Source organism: Haliotis rubra, unplaced genomic scaffold (assembly GCF_003918875.1).
Source record: "Haliotis rubra isolate DU_JTF1 unplaced genomic scaffold, ASM391887v1 Scf196, whole genome shotgun sequence".
NCBI lineage: Eukaryota > Metazoa > Mollusca > Gastropoda > Lepetellida > Haliotidae > Haliotis > Haliotis rubra.
This window is the reverse complement of record NW_025765958.1, coordinates 1285103-1308447: the sequence shown is the minus strand read 5'-3', so window position 1 is coordinate 1308447 and position 23345 is coordinate 1285103. Positions and strand designations below refer to the sequence as shown.

General features: G+C 38.8%; 1 protein-coding gene across 3 annotated transcripts in view; it reads left to right on the top strand.

The window, feature by feature from the left end:
* LOC124274929 (growth hormone secretagogue receptor type 1-like) overlaps positions 1-23345 on the top strand; it is a 127839-nt gene that overhangs the window by 21538 nt on the left and 82956 nt on the right. For 2 of the 3 annotated variants that reach the window (XM_046710296.1, XM_046710295.1), the window contains exon 2: positions 9311-9439. The exons of the other annotated variant lie outside the window; for it this stretch is intronic. The gene's annotated coding sequence lies outside the window, so the exon portion shown is untranslated. The remainder of the gene's footprint in view (positions 1-9310; positions 9440-23345) is intronic. 3 annotated transcript variants of the gene reach the window in all.

The following is a 23345-nucleotide window of genomic DNA, read 5'->3' as shown; positions in this document are numbered from 1 at the left end:
CGTCATGTATACGGTTGTACTCTGATACCTCCGTTACATATGGTCTCTTAGAATGTCCCACAGATTCCTAGTATCAACATGGCATCAGTAATTTGCAATATGTTGTGCTTCGTATGAAAGAAATATAGTTTACGATAAGGATGTTTAGTTATCGCCATTTCACATTAGGCATCGGTTGTTGTTATTTTCCAAAGTATAAGTTTGTGAGTGAGTGAGTGAGTGAGTGCAATGACATTTCGAACCGTTTTTCAGTTATATCATGGCATCGGAGAAATCCGAATGTGATGCAAATGTACTGTACTGCTTTGACGAAATTCAAAAGAACGGACACAATACTGACACACTCGGAACCGTAATTAGGATAAGTCTAGGATTCGAACCCGAGATAGTCTGTAGCACTCATAGAGGAACAAACTAGGTACAATGTGTGAAGCCCATTCCTGGTGTCCCCCGCCGTGATGTTGCTGGACAATTGCTAAGAGTGGCGTAAAACCCAAATCACTCACTCACTCACTCTTATTTGACAGCATGAACTAAACAGGGAAAGGGAGTTTGGTATTGATATAAATACTTAACTTTGATTAAAAAAACTGTAATGAACTAAATATGATAGCAATTATTTTGATTTATGAAATAGTTTATCTAATTGATTCGAAAGTATGGACAACTTGTTTGTTATCGTTGGCAGGAAATGATGCATAATTTCGTTTGATTATCTTTTCGAGTGATTTCTAATAGTGATAGGACGCACAAGGGATAATGAAAATGTTGACTCATGAAATATTCAATACAAATGTCTTAAAATTGTTTTTTTATTAAACGATGCTAGTTACATGTTCGTTACTTCTGTAGTGCACAAACCTAATCGTTATAAACTTTCGTAAATCATTGCGACAAGATTGCAGGAAAATGTCATCTAAGGAACTTAAAAGCAGAATGAACGTGCAATATGTGACAACTATGAGTAGTGAAATGGCTTTAAAAAGGGAAAACGTTGGTTAAGGTTTTGACATGCGTTTGGTGACTTACTGGAACCGGCAAAATGCCGAGATTGAATGTTGCCCATAGGACATAACGATGCTTAAGAGTCACAGTCTGCAGTTGCACGTCATTTCAACGTACACCAGAGCCTCATATGTTATTTATGGCCATGGGATCAGCATACCCGCCTCAATTCAACCCACGATCGTCCGAGAAGTGTTAGACCAAGAGTACTGGTGCACTCTGTAAACCAAAATCACCCACACACTCATTATTAAAGCTACAGAGAATGTGTTTATCCAAGAATAATATCCTTTACATGATCTGAATGCTGTAATTAGACCCACATGCTTTACAGATTCCAGATCTGGGTTCATCAAGAAACACGTTGTCACACCCATCCGCATCTCCGCATCTCCACAATCACACGTGAATTACTTAGTATATGATACCGTTCATCGCCCCCATGAGAAGCATTACATTATTCATGTTCAACAAAGCGAGATGACGATTTTTTGCACTACGATCCATCTGAAAACCACGCTGGACTTCATATATCGCATTGCCATTACAGTTTCTTGTGGGCGATGTTAATTATGTAAGATGTTATGCTTACCTTTGGGAATACAGCGTCTGGTGCTCTTTATTATGCATGTTATGTTTAAGTGTTCTCAGCTCACCAGCAAGTGATGAAACTGCTCTAATATATATACAAAGGATGCTGAGGATACTGCAGGTATACATGGGGTATAGTTAACGGTGCCACTTTGGGCATTGTTATAACAAAACTATCTACCCATATTTAAAGTGTTTGGTATGTACAGTGTTCTCAAATGACAGATGTTGACAACAGTACATATATTGCAAGGAAGTTTTACTTCTGTACTGGGCTGTGGGGTGGTCCATTCGGCTCCTCACTTATAAGAAACGGGTTCGATTCTTCATATTGGTACAAGGTATGAAGCCCACTTCTGGTGTAACAATCGTGTGCAGTCACTCACGCAGGTTCTGGTTTGTCTGTATATCATGGTTGTAGAGTGATCGATATAAAAGAAAAAACCTTTTTCTGTTTTTCAGGTGCTTTATGGTGTACGTTCAAGTATGAAAATGTATTTCATTAACTGGGAAATATACGCGTAGCCTGAACGGCTTGGAGGAAAATCCAAACATTCATATTAAATGGATTAGATTTACTTAAGCGCTAAATTATTTCTATTTATATAAAATTTGAGTGTTTTGAGTGTTTACGTTCGAAATGTATCGGCTTAATCATAGGCGTCATAAACCATGAGAATTGCCAGTTTTTTTTAACAGGCTGAAGTACACGAACAGTTATCTTCCTACCAGTTCTCATTTACACATATTCCTACCATACTGAGATGGTGGCTCTCTATTCACAATATCCCACTGAGCATAGTTACCTATTCATACCTATTCATACCTGAGATTGAAAGCCCAGTGTTATCCTAAAGGGACACGCGTTATTGCCGGTGACGTAACACACATGATTAACATGCTTGATACTTCGTGTTAGAGTCACGCGAAGCGGCCATTTATCACAAAACTACCGTCTTGTTTAGAACTAAACAATGTGAAATTCCCCAATTCATCCTATAAAAGTACGATGTGTATTCGAGTTCGAAATTGAAATGATTGATGCGCCAATTAGTATTAGACAGCTAATATCCAGTTACCGGGCATTTTTCCATACCGTTTGGTCGCTGCGTTAACCATAATCTTACATTAGAATGCTTCCTTGTTCAGTTTAGTTTCAAGTCACGGACTCCTAAGCTCTGGGGAAGCCTTTGCGTTGAAGAACTATTGCCAGAGGGCTTCAAACACGACGTATTAGTTTTCGATAGTATTATAATTCACTCTTCTACATTGTGGAAAGCTCTGTCCTTGTTGTCCGTCATGTATTTTCAGAGCTAAAAGAAGACCGATATCTTGTTTGATTACTGGCGCTGAAATTATTCACTTATTCCGTGAAAGCAGTGTCTCGTATCAAATCAGATTTCTCCCTGCCTTGATTACCAAAAGTGCCAAATTCAATCTTGAATCAAATAAAATTACAATTTCCAGACACCAAACGCTGAAACAAAACTGGATTACTTACAGTGTCTGTCACATCCATGAGAAAGTCATTTTGCTTATGTCCTGGTTGGCGTCATAGCAACAAATTGATCGTTAATATATGAACAGATGCGTCAATAGTTTTTCCATGATCTGTTATAAAAGTAAGCAGTTGTACCATTACGAAAAACTGTTTTGTGTTGTGTTCTGTTGGGCTGTGTTCTGTTCTGGTATGGTATGCCATGGTATGTTACCCCCGTGATCACTTGGTATCATCAACCCGTGAAGGTCCGGGTTAGAATGAACCTTCAGTAACCCATGCTTGTCGTAAGAGGCGACTAACGGGATCGGGTGGTCAGGCTTGCTGGCTTGGTTGACACATGTCATCGGATCCCAATTGCGCAGATCGATGCTCATGCTGTTGATCACTGGATTGTCTGGTCCAGACTCGATCATTTACAGACCGCCGCCATATAGCTGGAATATTGCTGAGTATGGCGTAAAACTAAACTCACTCACTCACTCACTTGGTATCATCACTATATGACAGTAATATTTTAATGCTTATAGTATAGTCGGAATCGTAAACTGATTCTGCTTTAAGTATAGTTTTCATACTATTGTAAGGAAATTTTTTTTCCGCTTTTATATTATTATATCAGTGTATTAGTGAATCACTGTCAGTTAGTGTATCAACCATGTAGAATGGTTTGAAATTTCACAAGTTGTTCGCCAGACACAAATGTCTGAAGCTGCTGGAATATTGGGGAATAGGGAAGCCAAAGAGTCATGTGGATACTTAATTGTCACTCTGAATTTTAATGTTTGAATATGAAACAGATAAGGCGATTTTACTGCACACCAAACCAATTTAGTGCGGCCTATGTTCCATCTTTATATACATTATGTCTCAGAGTTGTAATCTGTCGTACAGGAACCAGTGGTCATCGTTTTGCATCACATGGTATTATTATCTTGGTGTGTCAGCTAAAGTACTCCTTGATGCATCTTGATGCAAACTGTTCATAGCGGCGTTAGACCCAACACACACTCATTCTGATTCACCAAAATTATTCACCAAAATGGTGAAATCCTCTGCGACATCCTTTGAATTCATGTGCTCGTTTTGCCATTACTTCCGAGCAGTGACCAACTTGCAAACGCCAACCGTTTCGTTTTGCATTTATCATCGATTCTCATCAACGTTTGAAATGTGCACAAGCCATCGAGCTACAACAAAATATGCCAGTAGTTATTTCAGTTTGTGCATTTATTAATGACAAGCGTTATAAACTGACAAGCGAATTAAACTTCTGGGAAAAGTATCTGAAAGGCTTAATATTCATTTATTGCTAAAGTACACTAACAAATTTATCATCACCAGGTCGCATATCTTCTATTCTCTTCAACAATATTTGTACTTCACTTTCTGCACCGTCCACTTATTTAATGGTGATTTATTCAAACGTTGCTTTCAGGATCGGAATGAAAACAAAACTTTCCAAACACATCAGTGATGGATCTTTCAAATGAACTTAAAATGGTTTATTTAATACTGTTCAGCGACTTCATTTCACGATCTTTTTTCCAGTCGAACTCATAATCTTATTTCAAATTCTTAATGCAAGAAAGGGAGATAATTACGGATGTCTAGAAATAACATTCTCTCAGTGGATTTAACAGGGCACGTTCAATGTGGTGGCGTTTGTCTGACATGTATAGAAAATCCATGGGATATTGTGTAGAAGTAAACGTTTAAATATCGCCAAGAGAGTCAACAAAATTCCGTGGCTAGTCTCATGGATTTTTTTCGTTCAGACACCATTTTGAGACTCTTTACTTTGAGTTGCGTATTCAAGGAAATATTGTTGAAAGGATCCATTGATCTGCAGAGCCCTGTGATATTTACCACAGGGAACTTGATGAAATGTGCTATTTTTCTATTGACGAATAACCCTTAAACCTCTGTAATCAAATTATTGGCGAACAGTACAGCTTCATATTTGATTAACAAATTCAAAACGTATTGATCCTTTTAAGATGCAATGTCAATTTTTAATCACATACTGATCGATACTGAGGTAGTTTGATGGCACGATTAATCTCAATATTTACATCAAGGAAACCTTCTGACAAACATTTTCAAGATTGACAGAATAAACCCGATTCCTCCTTGGGCAAACACAAGTTAATGTGAACGGTAAATGCTAATGAATGATTCCAAAGCAAATCATGTGAAGAAAAATGCGTCATTATTCGCCTTATGCCAGTTCGGTTCCACACATCGGAAGCAATCAAGGGAACCTCTCTAAATCTTTCCAAGTGTCAGTTATCTCCGATATCAGCTTCGACCATATGCTATTTAAGATTATTTTATAATATCCTAATACACAGGGTTTATACATCGCCTTAAGGATGTTAATCACATATCTTACACGTGTGAGCAACCAGTTTTAATGTAACTAAAAATAACAACAATTAGCTAAACAGCAAGTACACGTCTGTTGAAAATGTATACCCTGACAAAATATGTATGCGAAATAAGGATTTCAACAGATGGTGATAGGATTTCATACTTCTTGTCGGTAAGCTCTTAAGGCATTGAAAGATTGCACGTGAGGTTTGTCATGCCTGTAAGGATCATTAAGAACTTCAGTCTTGTTATTTACATCTATACCCGTACAAAAATCATAATTTACTGTTTTGGTAAGCCGTAAGAACCACATCAGCCGAATATGAACTTTAAAATACTTGAAAATAATGCACATGTATCAAAGGCTGTTTCAAACCCGTGAAGATCTGGGTTAGAATTGGTCTTCAGTAACCCATGCTTGTAGTAAGAGGCCACTAACGGGATCGGGTGGTCGGGCTCGCTGACATGGTTGACACATGTCATCGAATCTCAGTTACGTAGATCGATGCTCATCGTTGATCACTGGATTGTCTGGTTCAGACTCGATTATTTACAGACCGCTGCCATATCCTGACTACTCGACCTCTTCACAACAAACATGTTCTGTTGAAGACCATAACAGTGATCTACCAAGCTGGGATCTTCACGAGAAATTTGTAATGTTAAAAACTGAAACAGGACAAAACAACAACACAAAAAACACAGTAATATGGAAATTGTATAGATTACAATCATGTCACCATGCATCTTTCGAAACGTCATTGCAAATGCTTTCGTATGGATACCACCATCAAAGAAAAAAAGTACAGTGCACAAGTTGCGCGCATAAAAAGATACACAGACGCGTTGGTTGTTCAGGAAGAAAAAACCCATACATGCAGAAATGACATAAAAATACAACTTGGACTCGGTTGTTTCTCTAAAAAATACAAATTGAATCGTGTATGTGTGTGAAACAAGAACATGTATTGAGAACAAAAATGCCATGTTCAGGTTGGTTCCTATATGCTTACTTTTGTATCAACCTAACGCCATTGCTGATAGGGTTAACATTAACTGTCTTGAATATACGATGCCAAAATATCGCCGTTGTGTCTGTACTGCTTCACGCTGACAGTTTCATGGTCCATAAATAACGATGTGTTAAAGACAGATAAGTCTATTTTCAGAGATAGCCCCGATGTTCTCTGTTTCGCCATTAAATATTGTCGTCATGCAAGCATGCCATCGTAAACTTTGTGCGCTGACATGACGATCGAACTCAGGATTACCGTGTAGTGCTGATACGCTGGTTAATAAGAAGCAGTAAAAACATAATCACATATAGGCGTATCAAATATCCATTTTAATTTTCGAACAATTACCTTACATCAGATTTCGATTAACTTAATGGTCTAAAAATCTGGCATGGCTTCGGGCGAACAGAATGGTTCACTGAAGTTCTCCTCTACTAGTGATTATTTTAAGTGTCGTATAACACATTTGGAATCCACACCGGGCACTAAAAATAGGGGACATTGAATGCAATAGATGCATTTCAGGCGCATATTCACGTTCCAAATCCGTTTTGTGATGAAGCACAAGTTTATCTCTTCACAATAACTAAATTCAATGTCGTCATGGACAATCTCAAGCCAGCACGAAGAACTTTGTACATTTGTACATCATTTTACATTGAAAACAAGATTTATGTGTACATCTGTCAGTGATAACATTGAGTTGTAGTTGCTGTGAATTCTCTTCAGAAAACGTTGCCATACGTATGCTTTATTACCTGAGCAAATAACCTTTTGTCAACTATTATCCACATCACATGGTTTATGTCTGCATCCCTGGCAGTACTTCACTTTGCTGATCCTAGGATGAGAAAGGAACATTGGTATACCGCTGACATGCTGACCGCATGCCGTGCCCGGAGTTCGAAAACCGTTCGATCAGCTGTTTTTGTGTTCACTTTGTACAGATTTATTTTACCGACTTTCATTGCTTTATTTAAACTATTTTACACATTGAGTGGTTTGCACACTCAACTTAAACATAATTAACCATTTTTATAGGCGTTTTTAGCTTGTCAGAATATGTTTCACTGATTTTAAAAATCCAGTCTAGAGGCAGACGCCTTTGGTTTAAATGTCATATAGTCGGTCGCGATCTTTAACATGAAATAAAATAATGTTTTGTACATTTAACATGGCGGTAAGATAAATACGTTGTATGCTTCTCCCTCGGGTAATACGGTCTGATGTACGACTCTTTGTAGCAGTGTCATCCCTCGCCTACCCGTTTGGGTGACACTCCTACAAAGAGGCGTACATCAGACCGTATTACCCTCGGGAGAAGCATACAACTTATAATTTACCACGTAGGAGCCGGTTCACAACAAACTTATCTGATTGTATGTGTAAATTGTCTTCATCGGTATCGCCAGACAACAATTTCACGGACTTGAATTTCACGTGACAGCTATGCTTCTAATATGTAACCTCTTCAACACTTCGAATCAGAATGCCAGGAAAGCTTTGCAAAGTGTTCACACTAACAGAGACTACGTCGTTCATGACAACGAAGTACTTCTTTCTTACTTAAAAATTGTCCACTGTTACGGATCGACGTTCATGGAATTGTTCTTTCCGTCTTACCGTTAGTTCATTGGACCCTAAATGTGATCGAAGACATTACCCAAGTCCGATTGATTTTATCGACATGAGACGAGATTATGCTGTTTATGATTGTACTCAGTCATGCTGACTGATGTGCCAATAAGCGATTGCAGGCCTACATTACATGGCTTAGCGTCCAGAGTTTCGGAGCATGAAAGGAAATTTAAATGTCAATCACTCTGCAATGGATTCAAGACATCCTCGCATCAAAATGTCACATGGAACCCTATGATAAAAAGCTTTAATGGATTAAGCCACTTTCTGGTCACAAACATTGATGTAACCATGACACATGTCTATAATGCTTTTTTTGCTTGTGTAAATCACTGATGTTGTTGTCGAATAGGTATCGTGTATCACATCCTGTGGTTATCATTTTGACCACTGCTTCCCTCCCGCTGAGCATGCAGTTATTCTGACCATGATTCAGGATTCAAGAAGAGAGAATAATCACAGACTTTAAACAGTTTCCAAAATGGAAATCCTAAACCCAGTCGGTAATTGATCGTTTGTACGCGAATTTTATGTGCAGAGTCTGGGATTATTCCGAATTACCTTAATTTGTCGGTAATTCTGTCGCGGAAATTATTTATGCCTGTTTTTACCCCAGCAAGCAATTATGGCAAATCAGATTGATTCTTCATGTCAGTTCGGTCAAGATATGTATATAAAGTTTGAAATTGTATTGCAGAATCGATGTGCATTCCTTTCTTTTTCCCAGTTATTGGCTATTAAAGAGAATACGTATCATTAATGAAACTTATTTTATTGATACTGCTGGGTCGATGATAATTAATTAAATGTTTTCTAATATTTTTATGAAAGTTTCGAAAGAGTTTCGTTAAACTGAAATTCTCGTGATCGATAAGGTTTCATATGAAGCGAATGACACTTTCATACTTAGGTTTCGTTCACAGGTATCACATTCACACAGGCTCCGACTACACTATACTGTGGGAAACACAAGTAATTCCAGCCGTTACCAGAAACTGGCTAAATCCAATAGAGTGCAGACCTGAAATGAAAAATGTGCATGACAAATTATTGTAATCACTCGTAGTTTAATTTAGCAGAAAATCAGTAAGAAGGCAACATTTGAGAATGTTCGTTATTCTGTAACATCTTATTAACTTCGGTAAACTTTGTTTAGCAAATTTAATTGAAACTCGTCAGCTTTAATTAGTTTTGTTTGATAATATAATGCTTGTGACATCGATGACTGCTGGGCAATTGGAATGGATAGCTGATGAAAGGTTTTAAGCAGGTGCTATTTGCCATTTTTGCGGATCACCGATACAACTGGACCCAAAGGGTGAGTAGTATTGATTGAAATGTTCATCATGCATCAAGGCAATGTTGTTAACGAAAGTGACATCATGGTGTTTGTATAACCTTGTCGGAGGTATACACTACATGAATGCTTTCGGGAGGTGAACTGCCTTGGCTGATATATACTGTTTGTTTCCAAATGAAACACTCAATAATATGTGCTCTTCGCTACCTTTATACCCATCACTGGAGAGAAGCTTTTAAATAGCTTGTTGTTATGTGTACAAGTTGACGTCTTCTAGAAAGTGTACCCTGTGTTTTTAAAGTATAAAAGGAGAGATATGTTTAAAGGTTAAGAAAGGTGTTTTAAATGAGAGAACACACGCATACCTTGACAATGCTATTGTCGGTAACCGTTGGCCATTGTCAGGAACCGATAGTTTGTACATACATTAACCGAAGTGAGCTGAGTGTTTGTATCGGTCAAGTCATTTAGTGTTGTTGAATCACTGAACGTTCCATCGGATATAAATTAAAGTCAAAACCACCTTTTACACGCACAAGAAATCTCTGCTAAAAGCAAAACCGATTGTACGATTCCGACTGTATCGTGAAAAAGAAGAATCACTATTATATAGTTATGATAACATGTTTTCGATAAACCGTGAACATATTTTCACGTACTGGTGGTGCCCGTCAACAAATCACTATTGGACTTGAAAAATACACTTCAACATATGTTACAGGATATGGCATAGCCCTTCATTTTTGTCAGTGATTTGGATGTGGAAACCTCATGTCTACCATAAGTCGTTTTGATATCTTTGCTGAGACCTTGATGTTTGTAAATCATTGAAAGCACGAGCGGTAATCCTATGATGATCATGCCCATATCACATCATTTAAGTCATATTGTCTGCCATGGAACACATACAATCCGCGTCAACTCATGGTGTATGTTGTTACGATACGTTCCCTCAGGTAATCCCCTGCAAATACACCGCCATATCTAACGCAATGTACTAGACTGCATCAATCATATTACTGACGAAAATGGCTGTTCACACTTACAATGATGCTAATTACGTAGGATTAAGTCTCTGGTTTGTGTAAGTTCAATAATTGTATGAAGTGCCTCGTTAGTTCGATGTGACCCTTTGAAATGCTCGGATGTCAATATTGGGATACTTATTGGGAGGACGACAACATCATTCATTTACGTATGGTTTGTGGGTATGAAGTTTAAGAGAGAGAGAGAGTGTGTGTGTGAGAGAGAGGGGGGATGAGGTTGAGAAAGAGTGTTTATGTGCGTGTGTGTGTGTGTGAGAGAGAGAGGGGGGGACGAAGTGAGAAGAAGGGATGAGGTGGGAAGAGGGTAGTTAATATAATATGGGGGAACAATCACGTAGTCTGATAGGAAGTCTGCAATGATAGTGACATATATATGTAAAGTTATATACAAAAGTCCTTAGGAATATAATTCCCCATAAATACGAACATCATACCTGCAGAAATATAAATCCATGGGAATTACATCAATTACGTAGTTAATCACGAAGACAGAATATGCATATCCCGCGGAGCGCTGCATTTCAGATGTATGCATATAAACCATGTTTATTGCTCACCATCAAACGAAATCGCCTAATATATTATGCTTCTGGAATATACTGAGGACAAACAAGAACAATGTAAATTATGGGTTCTACATTCTACATGGGTTCTGTTATTTTGCTGCATGTCAGAGACTTATGTTCCTGTCAGCTGTTGGTAGATTCAGTGGCATAATAACATCCACAGTCCATATATTACTCCACATTATGAACCACTAAGGAAACATTCAGCGGCAACATGCTGTGATTCAACAGCCGTCCATGCCAATCCTATGGTTTATATGCATTTCAGTGATTCATTTGTGCGCTGTAGAAAAAAGCCGTATGATTTGGCACATATTTGTGTAGAGGACTTGTTTGGGTCGTCTTAAAGGAGGTCACCGAGTGATACATCAAGGCTGGAGAGCTCAAATATAGCTGACCTAAAAAGTCAAAATGGCTGTAGCTATCTGGACTAGACGTATAAAACTAATGTATTATAATTATCAAACAGACCACGATGTTACAGATACATTTAATGACACCGTCATTGGAATGTGTTTATAGAAAGTAGAAAACTTGGCCGATTGCAGCTCAAAGTCGTGAAATGTAGAAACCAATAAAGGCTGCGATAGTTGGAGTATTCTTCGATGTAAAGGGAAAGCTGACGTTTGACAACTGAAGTAGTCCCTACTGCCATACGGCCTTGTTGGTATTGTTTCTGGAATAGACAGCGGTTAGAATAAACTTTCGAAGACGTCACTTATTTCCGCGTGAGACCGTTATTCATGCGATCAATCATTAGTTTTGGCTGGCTTAGATAAATTAATTAAGGAAGTCATAATATTGCATTGCTGCATGTAATTAAACGATCAATGTGCATCACATGCATTGTAACGAATATTTCTTTGCTTGAAAATTAGATCCTGTTTGGGATATCTGCAATACATGCATGAGAAAAAGAACTTAATGTTGTTATGTTCAGATCGTCTTTAGCAATGCCATGAATACTGTATACTGTGCTGTCATAGAAATGCATACGTGACATATTCATTGTTCAATTGGTACCAATTTCAGTCATTGGTTATGCTCCAACTGACGGACTGCCACTAAATGATGAATGTTTGTAAATGAAGTCTAAAAAACATCTCCATGTCGACAGACAAGCTGCAAAGACGTAGGTGAAAGCTGGTCCTCTTTTGGTGCCATCTATGCAGAGACGCTTCCTTTAGACCTGTCAGTAATCTTTGGTCATCGGTTTCAATCTCAGATTTAACCTTGTTATGTTTCAAATTGTGTCGGCATCGTGATCGTTCTGATTTGTAAACTATAAGAAATTCAGCACCTGAGGCTTTCATCCAACATCAAACTGACACACCGCAATGTGCATGTATGCTTGTGTGTATGTCTCCCCCTTCCCCCTTTCTCTCTTTTACTCTGTGTGTGTGTGCGTGTGTGCGTGTGTGCGTGTGTGTTATGGTCAAACGTGATCCTCCTTTAAATTAATCAAGGACATCATTAAATGAATTCCAACACTGTGACAAAGTGTTGAACACAGGACACAATAACCAACTGACAGTTTTTTGTTCCATATGGTGTGCAGAGATTATGGGCAGCAGGTGTGTTCAGTTAATGCGAATTTATTTTGCACGATTTGACATAATATATCAATTTAACTTTAACAAAGGTTGTATAAGCAACGCCGACTCACACAATACGTATTACCATTCATGCTACAGGATGGCGTTCTGTAATAATCCAGTCTGGACCGAATAACCGAGTGACTGATATGAGCATCCACTTATGCAATGAGTATAGATAACGTGCAGCAACCATGTAACCGAGCGACAAGCATGGGTTGCTGCGGACCTGGTCAACCAACAACCCCAATATTTAAACAGGCATACATCTTAATGTCCATACATAGTATGCATATGTTATATTATATTGATACTAGTCATAATGTGCACACATTAATATTGATGTGGGCCACTAAAGGATAAACACTGGAAACACTAAAGTTGAATATGGGAGCAAATCATGTGGAATCAAACACGGTCTGTTAATTGGCATGACTGTCAATCTAACATTCTCACCTATACAATCTTGTACATATACAATCTTCAACGTCATGTTCAAACACTTACCACATACTTATAATCATCTCAACATTAATCCCACAAGTTTTACCACAGCTAAAGGGATGAAAAGGAGTGTGGTGACATTGAACTATCTCCGTGTTTTAGAAGACCTACACGTTTGCTGCCTCAACACATCCCACTCGAGTTAATCGTGAGAACTTTCCATTGATGTTGTTTAATACCACCTTTCATCTTGTACTATGTGGCACCTTAGATGTAACATGCTCTTCCCCAACGTGATTCTTTCGTTGAGTTAATATCATCTTCACGCATCCTCAGCGCCAATGGGGGCGCGGTGGGCGAGCTGTCTAAGGCGCCAGGCTAGTAATCCAGCGAGCTTGGAGGTGCCTGATTGAGCCCACCTGTGACCGGGTGTAAAAACCTTGGAGTAAACTTTGTGTGCAGACTCTTTCAGAGTTGTCACAACCCCTAGTGTACAGTATACAACACAACCCTGTGCACTTAAAAGAACCCACGGATCCGTTGGTAGATGACCAGATGGTGGCCACATGAATACGTGCAAACACCTAGTTGCGGGTACAGAAGCGTGCAGTAAACTTGGACAAAGTACTCTCACTATGCGTCCCGGTCCACCTAGCTGTGAATGGGTACCTCGTAAGGATGGAAAAGCCACATTAACTCAATGCGCCAAGTAGGCAGCAAGAGTTGTATGGTCCCCAGGGAGTTCAGATTGAAAAATACTATGTGCTGTTGTGATGGATATCCAATGATCGAGGGAAAACATGTTGGAATGTGGCGAAAACATCTCCATAAAGTGGAGGAAATTGAGCCAAACATGCAACGCGACTGCTAAGGGCGATAGGTAAACATTTCATGGTAACCTGTGACTGTAACGTGCGAGAAAACATCCTTAGTTGAATTCGTGTCGACTAAGAATCATTTAATGTTGAAACAAGAATGTCGACATGGTAGACTACTTAGCCTCACAATCTTTATTGGCTCTTATCTCAGCATGGGCTGGCGTTTGGCAAGTTGATCTGCAATAACTGACACTGTGCCTTATCGTCATGTTCTATCAGGTGGCATAAACATAACGTCCAGCTGGGAGGGTCGGCCTGACGATAATGGTTTCTTTTAACACATTAATGTACCTTACACACATTTATAAGGTGTGTGAGAGTTTGGCTGGAGTGCTTGGGTGGTAACCCCAATCACCTCTTTGAACTATTTCCCGTTTATATAATCCGGTACCTGCAAATTGATTTGCGGATAAGGAAGAATAGAGTTCAATCGGTACTTGTGCTATGCATGTACATTACTTTCCTCTGTGACCTCTTTGATTGCCAGTTTTTAGAATTTGTAAGTCAAAGTGAAGCAAGATGTTTTATTGATGACAACTACTTTACTCTATTATGACGCAACGTTTACCGAAAAAAACGTCAATACGTTTATACGGTTCCTTGATATCCTGTTGTAAAACTGTCATTATTCTTCCGACCACACACAAACACGCAAGCACGCACGCACGCACGCAAGCACGCAAGCACGCATCCTTCACAATGTTGGTCGGGATGGAAGACTTACACCTTCTGGCATGGCGTCCAACGTGTGTGGTAATCCTGGAGACTCTGGAGAACGTGTAGTCATCATGTCAGTGTGTACTGAATCCTTTTGGTCAGCGAGTGGTGATTATTACCAGCAAAAACATCCAGCTAATGCAGTTGTGTAATAAATGAGATAGCGTGAGGTTTGTAACTCAGTGTGGCCTCCGACAACCAGATCCTACAGCGGAGACTGGGGTTTACAAGACTATGAACCCACCAGTGAGAGAAATACGGGTTCTACCATTAGCTTCCGCTCTTGTATACTACTTCCTTGACTACCACCTGTGTCGCTTAGCGAGAGGGTTTTGCGGATATTACCTTTTCTTTTCAATTTGATCATGCATTTACGACCATCTCTAGCAGTCAGTGTCACCCAGAGTCATGCCGTTCTGATCACGTGTTCAGACAAGTGTTAGTACCTCGATGGTCTAAACAGGCACTAGTCGTACCCAAACAACCTCTGAAGTCTGGTTGAAGGGTGCCCACGGGGGTTATTCCCTGCCCGTTACCGCGAAAAGACGCATAAATGGAAGGATTGACAGCTTCCGACGACCATACAGACCAGATATATGTGATTGATCGTGTTTTGTGACAATAAAGACGTTGGTGTATGACCCTTTTGAACCATCCCCTTTATTTCTTTTAATTAAAGTTATAAGCCTCATGTCATTTATTCACACCTTGACCGACGTCGCAGTCGTACACACGCTTTTAGATATTTCCATCGGCTAGTTTCCACGAGGATTCTTATGTCATATTGCTCACTTGGACATTGTATTGCTTGTGTCTGAGTGGATGGAAAAGGAATTGTGTGGTTACAGCGGTTGCTGAGAGTGAACTTGGTTGGAAATATCAGGGAAGCTGCAATCAGGTTCTCACACTTTAGATCATTAGCTAGTGACGTTTACGAATTACTGGTTACAGCAATACATTTATTACCTTAACGGGAACCTACCGACTCATGCATTCCAAGCCAAAATAATAGTGTAGGCCAAATGATGGGATTAATTAAGAAAGAAATGTCTTTTTATTGTCCTTTCAATGGTGTTCAACCCTACAGCTCTTAACAACCATGATGGGAAAAGCCTGTTTGCCTGAATAGTAGTAAGGAAACAAACCGTCATGTATTAAATGTTACGTTTGCATTTGACTTTCAAGTGACGTTTTCCTAGCTTTAGTTAGATCAACACATCTGAGTTCATTTGTCGTCACACATGTGTGGAGTCCTTGAAAAAAAAGCCCCAGACTTTCTAGTTTTACCCATGTCCTCAATGAAAATTAAAAACGTTGTAAATGCCTTTTCAGACGAAAACGGTGAAACTTGCAACACTTTAACCTGCTTCGATGAAGGAGATCTTTCCCAAATGAGTGTAACAGAAAATCGGTTGACATTCTTTAAGATCTGCTTTCTTAACACTGGCAAAAGATGTATTAACTTTTAAGTCGTAAGTACATACACGCGTGCACGTATGTATAAAGTACACGACGGTAAGAAAGCGTTGCCAACTTCAAAGGGCTTTTAATTCAATAACATTAAGTTGCATTTTCCATGTTTCTATTTAAACGAGGGTAATTCCTTTACAACATGTCACCACAAGACTCGGATTTCCTCTGATGATAAAGATATCTAATACGAGAACATTACAAAATTGTTTGATGTGAAATGTATTCCTAAGAGAATTGATAACTGAAAAATGCTCTATTTCTTCAGGCATTTGAAGACAACGAATTTCTCATTTGCATTTCGGTTAGGCCTTCAACACTTTTGAGTGAGATGCTTCTTTAAGGCAAGTTGGCTCCGTGGTGACTGACAGGATGCAAGTTTGATAAGGCATGTCAAGAAACAGGGCAGGCAAACATCCTGGTGCATGTAGTTTTTGAGAAAAGTAATTGGTTATCTGCAAATGGTGTCATTTGTAGCAAATTTAGAGTCAGGATTTCTGATCAGAGATCTTCTGTTGGATATTGTCCGTGTCACACAATGACGGGGTAAGGGTTACAGGCAGGCCCAAAGGGCGATAAATCTGACAAGTACGGGGCCAAAGATGATGACAGGTTGACGTCGTCTTCTTCGGAGGCGCTTGACTCTGGTATTTCTCTTTCGATTGAGAACGGTTTTGTTGTTCTAACGATATTTCGTCATTTCGTGGTTGAAAGTTCTTTTTATGAATGCTGACACTGTAAAAGTGTATATGAAAAATATATGACAATCAACTATTTCCAACGCGCCTATTATGTACGTTATAAAAATTAAGATTGGTGCTTAAATTCGTTTAGATTTTGAATGATATTCTGAATTAAAGTGATAGTGCTTGTAGCTCCTGTGAAATCAAAACCGGAAGTACAGCAGGCTATTGCGAGTGATTGCATAGTATTTTACGCTGCCACTATTCGAGCTGTAAATTCACGCCGGTCTGTAAATAATCGAGTCTGGTCCAGGCAAACCAGTGACTGGATGAATGATGTCATAGAAGTACATTGACGCCTAATTGGTCCAATCAAAAGGCATGACGACCTGAGTTCAGGTTCACTGACAAGCATTCAAATTACTATCACACATGTGCCGATGCGATATTTACGAACAAATCAAGATTAACCGACAATGTATGCTTGCTGTTACGTGTACCATATGTGAAAAAGTAGCTTACGTCAGAAAAGTGAAAGATTGCAGGGCTGGTTGACGTGTGATGTGTCAAGGTTACCCCGACTACTTTAGACGTCAACATCTGTGGCACTTACACAAGAGACGGCAAATAATTCCAAAGTGTCTAAAAGCCTTGAAGTAGTGTTCAGTTAGGCAGATTTCATCTATAAGGATTGTGAGAGATAGCCGTATTCGAATGGTTCTCAAACTCTTTGAACTTTTCAACTGGTATTTCCTGACTAAATGGGATTGTGAGATGACATGGACAAGTTGGCCGTCATTCAGTTATCAATTATTTAATTATTCTTTCAGCATGCAGGTTTTAAAGAGAAAGGTGTCATTCAAGTTGGGAACTGTAAAGTAAAGCAGAAATGATGATTCCACACAATTAGTGTTATTTTAGCTCTTTTAGAAAATCGCCATCCATTCGGTTCCAAGGCCAGTGTAGGCAGTCCTGCCATTGTGGTTAGAACACTTTAGTACTCGCAGACATACGGTTAGGTTCTTCAGACATCGTCAACTCTCGTTGCCCTTTCTGGAATCAAGGAAGCAATAAATGAGCGTCTGTTCCCAATTTGGAAACGTTTGCCGGAACCGATGTACTTGACTCGGTTACTACATTTTTCATGAAGAATTAGATTAACTGTATATGTCTGTTGTGTAGTGTAAATTGACATCTCAAAATGGACCTTAGCTTCTAAAATCTGATTAGCAGTTAAAATCGACAAGCCTTTTGATCATGTCATTCTGTGTATTGCAAGCTACACATGGATCTTTGTTATACTGGCACACGACCATTTACATGAAACAAATGCTGTCTCATTTTGTATTCTAAATGAATTCGTATGTTATGCATAGATAAATAATTTATAATATAAGTGATAAACAAGTGTACAAAGACCGCCAATAATACCAATCCACAATGTTATTATGCTATGGGGCTACATGGATTTTGTTTTGTAACATATTTCAACTGTAACGAACCTGTCACTCACATATCTAGTATTCATTTTATGTGTCGATTTCAGAACTGTAAATAACACCGTCTACTGTATGTATTTGTAAGATCAATGCAACGGTACTTGGGCTCATTCTTTACCACATTAACATCGGTCCCTAGACGATATCTAGAAGATGTCGTTTTCTCACTTTTTCTTTTGAAAGGGTCTTTCACAAGGATCGTGATATTGAGCTGATTCTGACGCTGTCGGAGTGCTTTCGTCCTTTAACACGATGGAACCGGTAACGTATTGCACTGAGCCACTCAGCTCGTCAGGTCACAATCCTCAGCCTTATCGAAGCCTGTTCCGCGTCAGGCAGTACCGGGTCAGTGGCTTTAGAAAGATGCACGTTGTGACGACAGGCATGTCAAGTTGCTGCTTCTGATATGGTCGGTTCACGTCATGTATACGGTTGTACTCTGATACCTCCGTTCCATATAGTCTCTTACAATGTCCCACAGATTCCTAGTATCAACATGACATCAGTAATTTGCAATGTGTTGTGCATCGTATGAAAGGAATATAGTTTACGATAAGGATATTTAGCTACTGTCATTTCAATTAGGCATCGGTTGTTGTTATTTTCCAAAGTATAACTTTGTGAGTGAGTGAGTGAGTGCAATGACATTTCGAACAGTTTTTCAGTTATGTCATGGCATCGGAGAAATCCGAATGTGATGCAAATGTACTGTATTGCTTTGACGAAATTCTTAAGAACGGACACAATACTGACACACTCGGAACCGTAATTAGGATGAGTCTAGGATTCGGACCCGAGATAGTCTGTAGCACTCATAGAGGAACAAACTAGGTACAATGTGTGAAGCCCATTCCTGGTGTCCCCCGACGTGATGTTGCTGGACAATTGCTAAAACTGTTATTTGACAGCATAAACTAAACAGGGAAAGGGAGTTTGGTATTGATATTGATATTAAACTTTGATAAAAAAACTGTAATGAACTAAGTATATTATAAACTATTTTGATTATGAAATAGTTTATATAACTGATTCAATTGTTTGTTATCGTGGGCAGGAAATGATGCATAATGTCGTTTGATTATCTTTTCGAGTTATTTCTAATAGTGATAGGACGCACAAGGGATAATGAAAATGTTGACTCATGAAATATTCAATACAAATGCCTTACAATTGTCGTATTTTTATTAAACGATGTTGTTACTTCTGCAGTGCACAAACCTAATCGTTATAAACTTTCGTAAATCATTAGTACAAGATCGCAAGAAAATGGCATCTAGGGAACTTAAAAGCAGAATGAACGTGCAAAATGTGACAACTATGGGTAGTGAAATGGCTTTAAAAGTTAAAACGTCGGTTAGGGTTTGACATGCGTTTGGTATCTTACTGGAATCGGGAAAATGCCGAGATTGAATGTTGCCCATAGGATATAACGATGCTTAAGAGTCACAGTCTACAGTTGCACGTCATTTCAACGTACACCAGAGCCTCATATGTTATTTATGGCCATGGGATCAGCATACCCGCCTCAATTCAACCCACGATAGTTCGAGAAGTGTTAGACCAAGACTACTGGTGCACTCTGTAAACCAAAATCACCCACACACTCATTATTAACACTACAGAGAATGTGCTTATCCAAGAATAATATCCTTTACATGATCTGAATGCTGTAATTAGACCCAAATGCTTTACAGATTCCAGATCTGGGTTCATCTAGAGACACGTTGTCACACCCATCCGCATCTCCGCATCTCCACAATCACACGTGAATTACTTAGTATATGATACCGTTCATCGCCCCCATGAGAAGCATTACATTATTCATGTTCAACAAAGCGAGATGACGATTTTTTGCACTACGATCCATCTGAAAACCACGCTGGACTTCATATATCGCATTGCCATTACAGTTTCTTGTGGGCGATGTTAATTATGTAAGGAATTATGCTACCTTTGGGAATATAGCGTCAGGTGCTCTTTATTATGCATGTTATGTTTAAGTGTTCTCAGCTCACCAGCAAGTGATGAAACTGCTTATATATACAAAGGATGCTAGGATTGCAGGTATACAGTGTTAACGGTGCCAGCTCACTATCACCCATATTTAAAGTGTTTGGTATGAGTGTTCTCAAAACTGACATATATTGCTAATATATATACAAAGGATGCTTATAAGAAACGGGGATTCTTACTGCAGGTATACATGGGGTGTATAGTTAACGTAGAGTGCCACCTTTTCTGTTTTTGGGCTTTATTGTAATGAAAATGTAAACTGGGAAATATATCTACCCTTATTTAAAGTGTTTGGTATGTACAGTGTTCTCAAATGACAGATGTTGACAACAGTACATTTATTGCAAGGAAGTTTTACTTCTGCCATGCTGAGCTGGTGGCTCTACATTCACAATATCCATACTGAGGATAGTTGCCTATTCATACCTATTCATACCTGAGATTGAAAGCCCAGTGTTATCCTAAAAGGACACGCGTTATTGCCGGTGACGTAACACACATGATTAACATGCTTGATACTTCGTGTTAGAGTTACTCGAAGCGGCCATTTATCAGAAAACTACCGTCTTGTGTAGAACTAAACAATGTGAAATTCCCAAAATTCATCCTATAAAAGTACGATGTGTATTCGAGTTCGAAATTGAAATGATTGATGCGCCAATTAGTATTAGTCAGCTAATATCCAGTTACCGGGTTTTTTCCATACCGTTTAGTTGCTGCGTTAATGATAATCTTACATTAGAATGCTTCATTGTTCAGTTTAGTTTCAAGTCACAGACTCCTAAGCTCTGGGGAAACCTTTGCGTTGAAGAACTATTGCCAGAGGGCTTCAAACACGACGTATTAGTTTTCAATAGTAATAATTCACTCTTCTACATTGTGGAAAACTCTGTCCTGGTTGTCCGTCATGTATTTTCAGAGCTATAAGAAGACCGATATCTTGTTTGATTACTGGCGCTGAAATTATTCACTTATTCAGTGAAAGCAGTGTCTCGTATTAAATCAGATTTCTCCCTGCCTTGATTACCAAAAGTGCCAAATTCAATCGTGAATCAAATAAAATTACAATTTCCAGACACCAAACGCTGAAACAAAACTGGATTACTTACAGTATCTGCCACATCCATAAGAAAGTCATTTTACGATTACGAAAAACTGTTTTGTGTTGTGTTCTGTTGGGCTGTGTTCTGTTCTGGTATGGTATGCCATGGTATGGTACCGGTGAAGGTCCGGGTTAGAATGAACCTTCAGTAACCCATGCTTGTCGTAAGAGGCGACTAACGGGATCGGGTGGTCAGGCTCGCTGGCTTGGTTGACACATGTCATCGGATTCCAATTGCGCAGATCGATGCTCATGCTGTTGATCAGTGGATTGTCTGGTCCAGACTCGATCATTTACAGACCGCCGCAATATAGCTGCAACATTGCTGAGTACGGCGTAAAACTAAACTCACTCACTCACTCAATCGGCATCATCACTATTTGACAGAAATATTTTTAATGCTTATATTGTAGTCGGAATCATCAACTGATTCTGCTTTAAGTATAGTTTTCATACTATTTTAAGGAAGTTGTTTTTCCGCTTTTATATTATTATGAATCAGTGTCAGTTAGTGATGATGCAAGGTGTTCGCCAGAAGATGACCGTATCATGTGACCCAAACAACGTATCAACCAGAGTAGGATGATGTTTGAAATTTCACAAGTTGCAGACACAAATGTCTGAAGCTGCTGGAATATTGGGGAATAGGGAAGCCAAAGAGTCATGTGGATACTTAATTGTCACTCTGAATTTAATGTTTCGATTTGAATATGAACAGATAAGGCGATTTTACTGCTCATCAAACCAATTAAGTGCGGCCTATGTTCCATCTTTATATACATTAGGTCTGAGAGTTGTAATGTGTCGTACAAGAACCAGTGGTCATCGTTTTGCATCACATGGTATTATTCTCTTGGTCTGTCAGCTAAAGTACTCCTTGATGCATCTTGATGTAAGCTGTTCACAGCGGCGTTAGACCCAACACACATTCATTCTGATTCACCAAAATTATTCACCAAAATGGTGAAATCCTCTGCGACATCCTTTCAATTTGTGTGCTCGTTTTGCCATTACTTCCGAGCAATGACCAACTTGCAAACGCCAACCGTTTCGTTTTGTATTTATCATCGATTCTCATCAACGTTTGAAATGTGCACAAGCCATCGAGCTACAACAAAATATGCCAGTAGTTATTTCAGTTTGTGCATTTATTAATGACAAGCGTTATAAACTGACAAGCGAATTAAACTTCTGGGAAAAGTATCTGAAAGGATTAATTTTCATTTATTGCTAAAGTACACTAACAAATTTATCATCACCAGGTCGCATATCTTCTATTCTCTTCAACAATATTTGTACTTCACTTTATGCACCGTCCACTTATTTAATGGTGATTTATTCAAACGTTGCTTTCAGGATCGGAATGAAAACAAAACTTTCCAAACAAATCAGTGATGGATCTTTCAAATAAACTTAAAAATGGTTTATTTAATACTGTTCAGCGACTTCATTTCACGATCTTTTTTCCAGTCGAACTCATAATCTTATTTCAAAGTCTTTATGCAAGAAAGGGAGATAATTACGGATGTCTAGAAATAACATTTTCTCAGTAGATTCAACAGGGCACGTTCAATGTGGTGGCGTTTGTCTGACATGTATAGAAAATCCATGGGATATTGTGTAGAAGTAAAGGTTTAAATATCTCCAAGAGAGTCAACAAAATTCCGTGGCTAGTCTCATGGATTTTTTTCGTTCAGACACCATTTTGTGACTCTTTACTTTGAGTTGCGTATTCAAGGAAATATTGTTGAAAGGATTCATTTATCTGCAGAGCCCTGCGATATTTACCACAGGGAACTTGATGAAATGTGCTATTTTTCTATTAACGAATAACCCTTAAACCTCTGTAATCAAATTATTGGCGAACAGTACAGCTTCATATTTGATTAACAAATTCAAAACGTATTGATC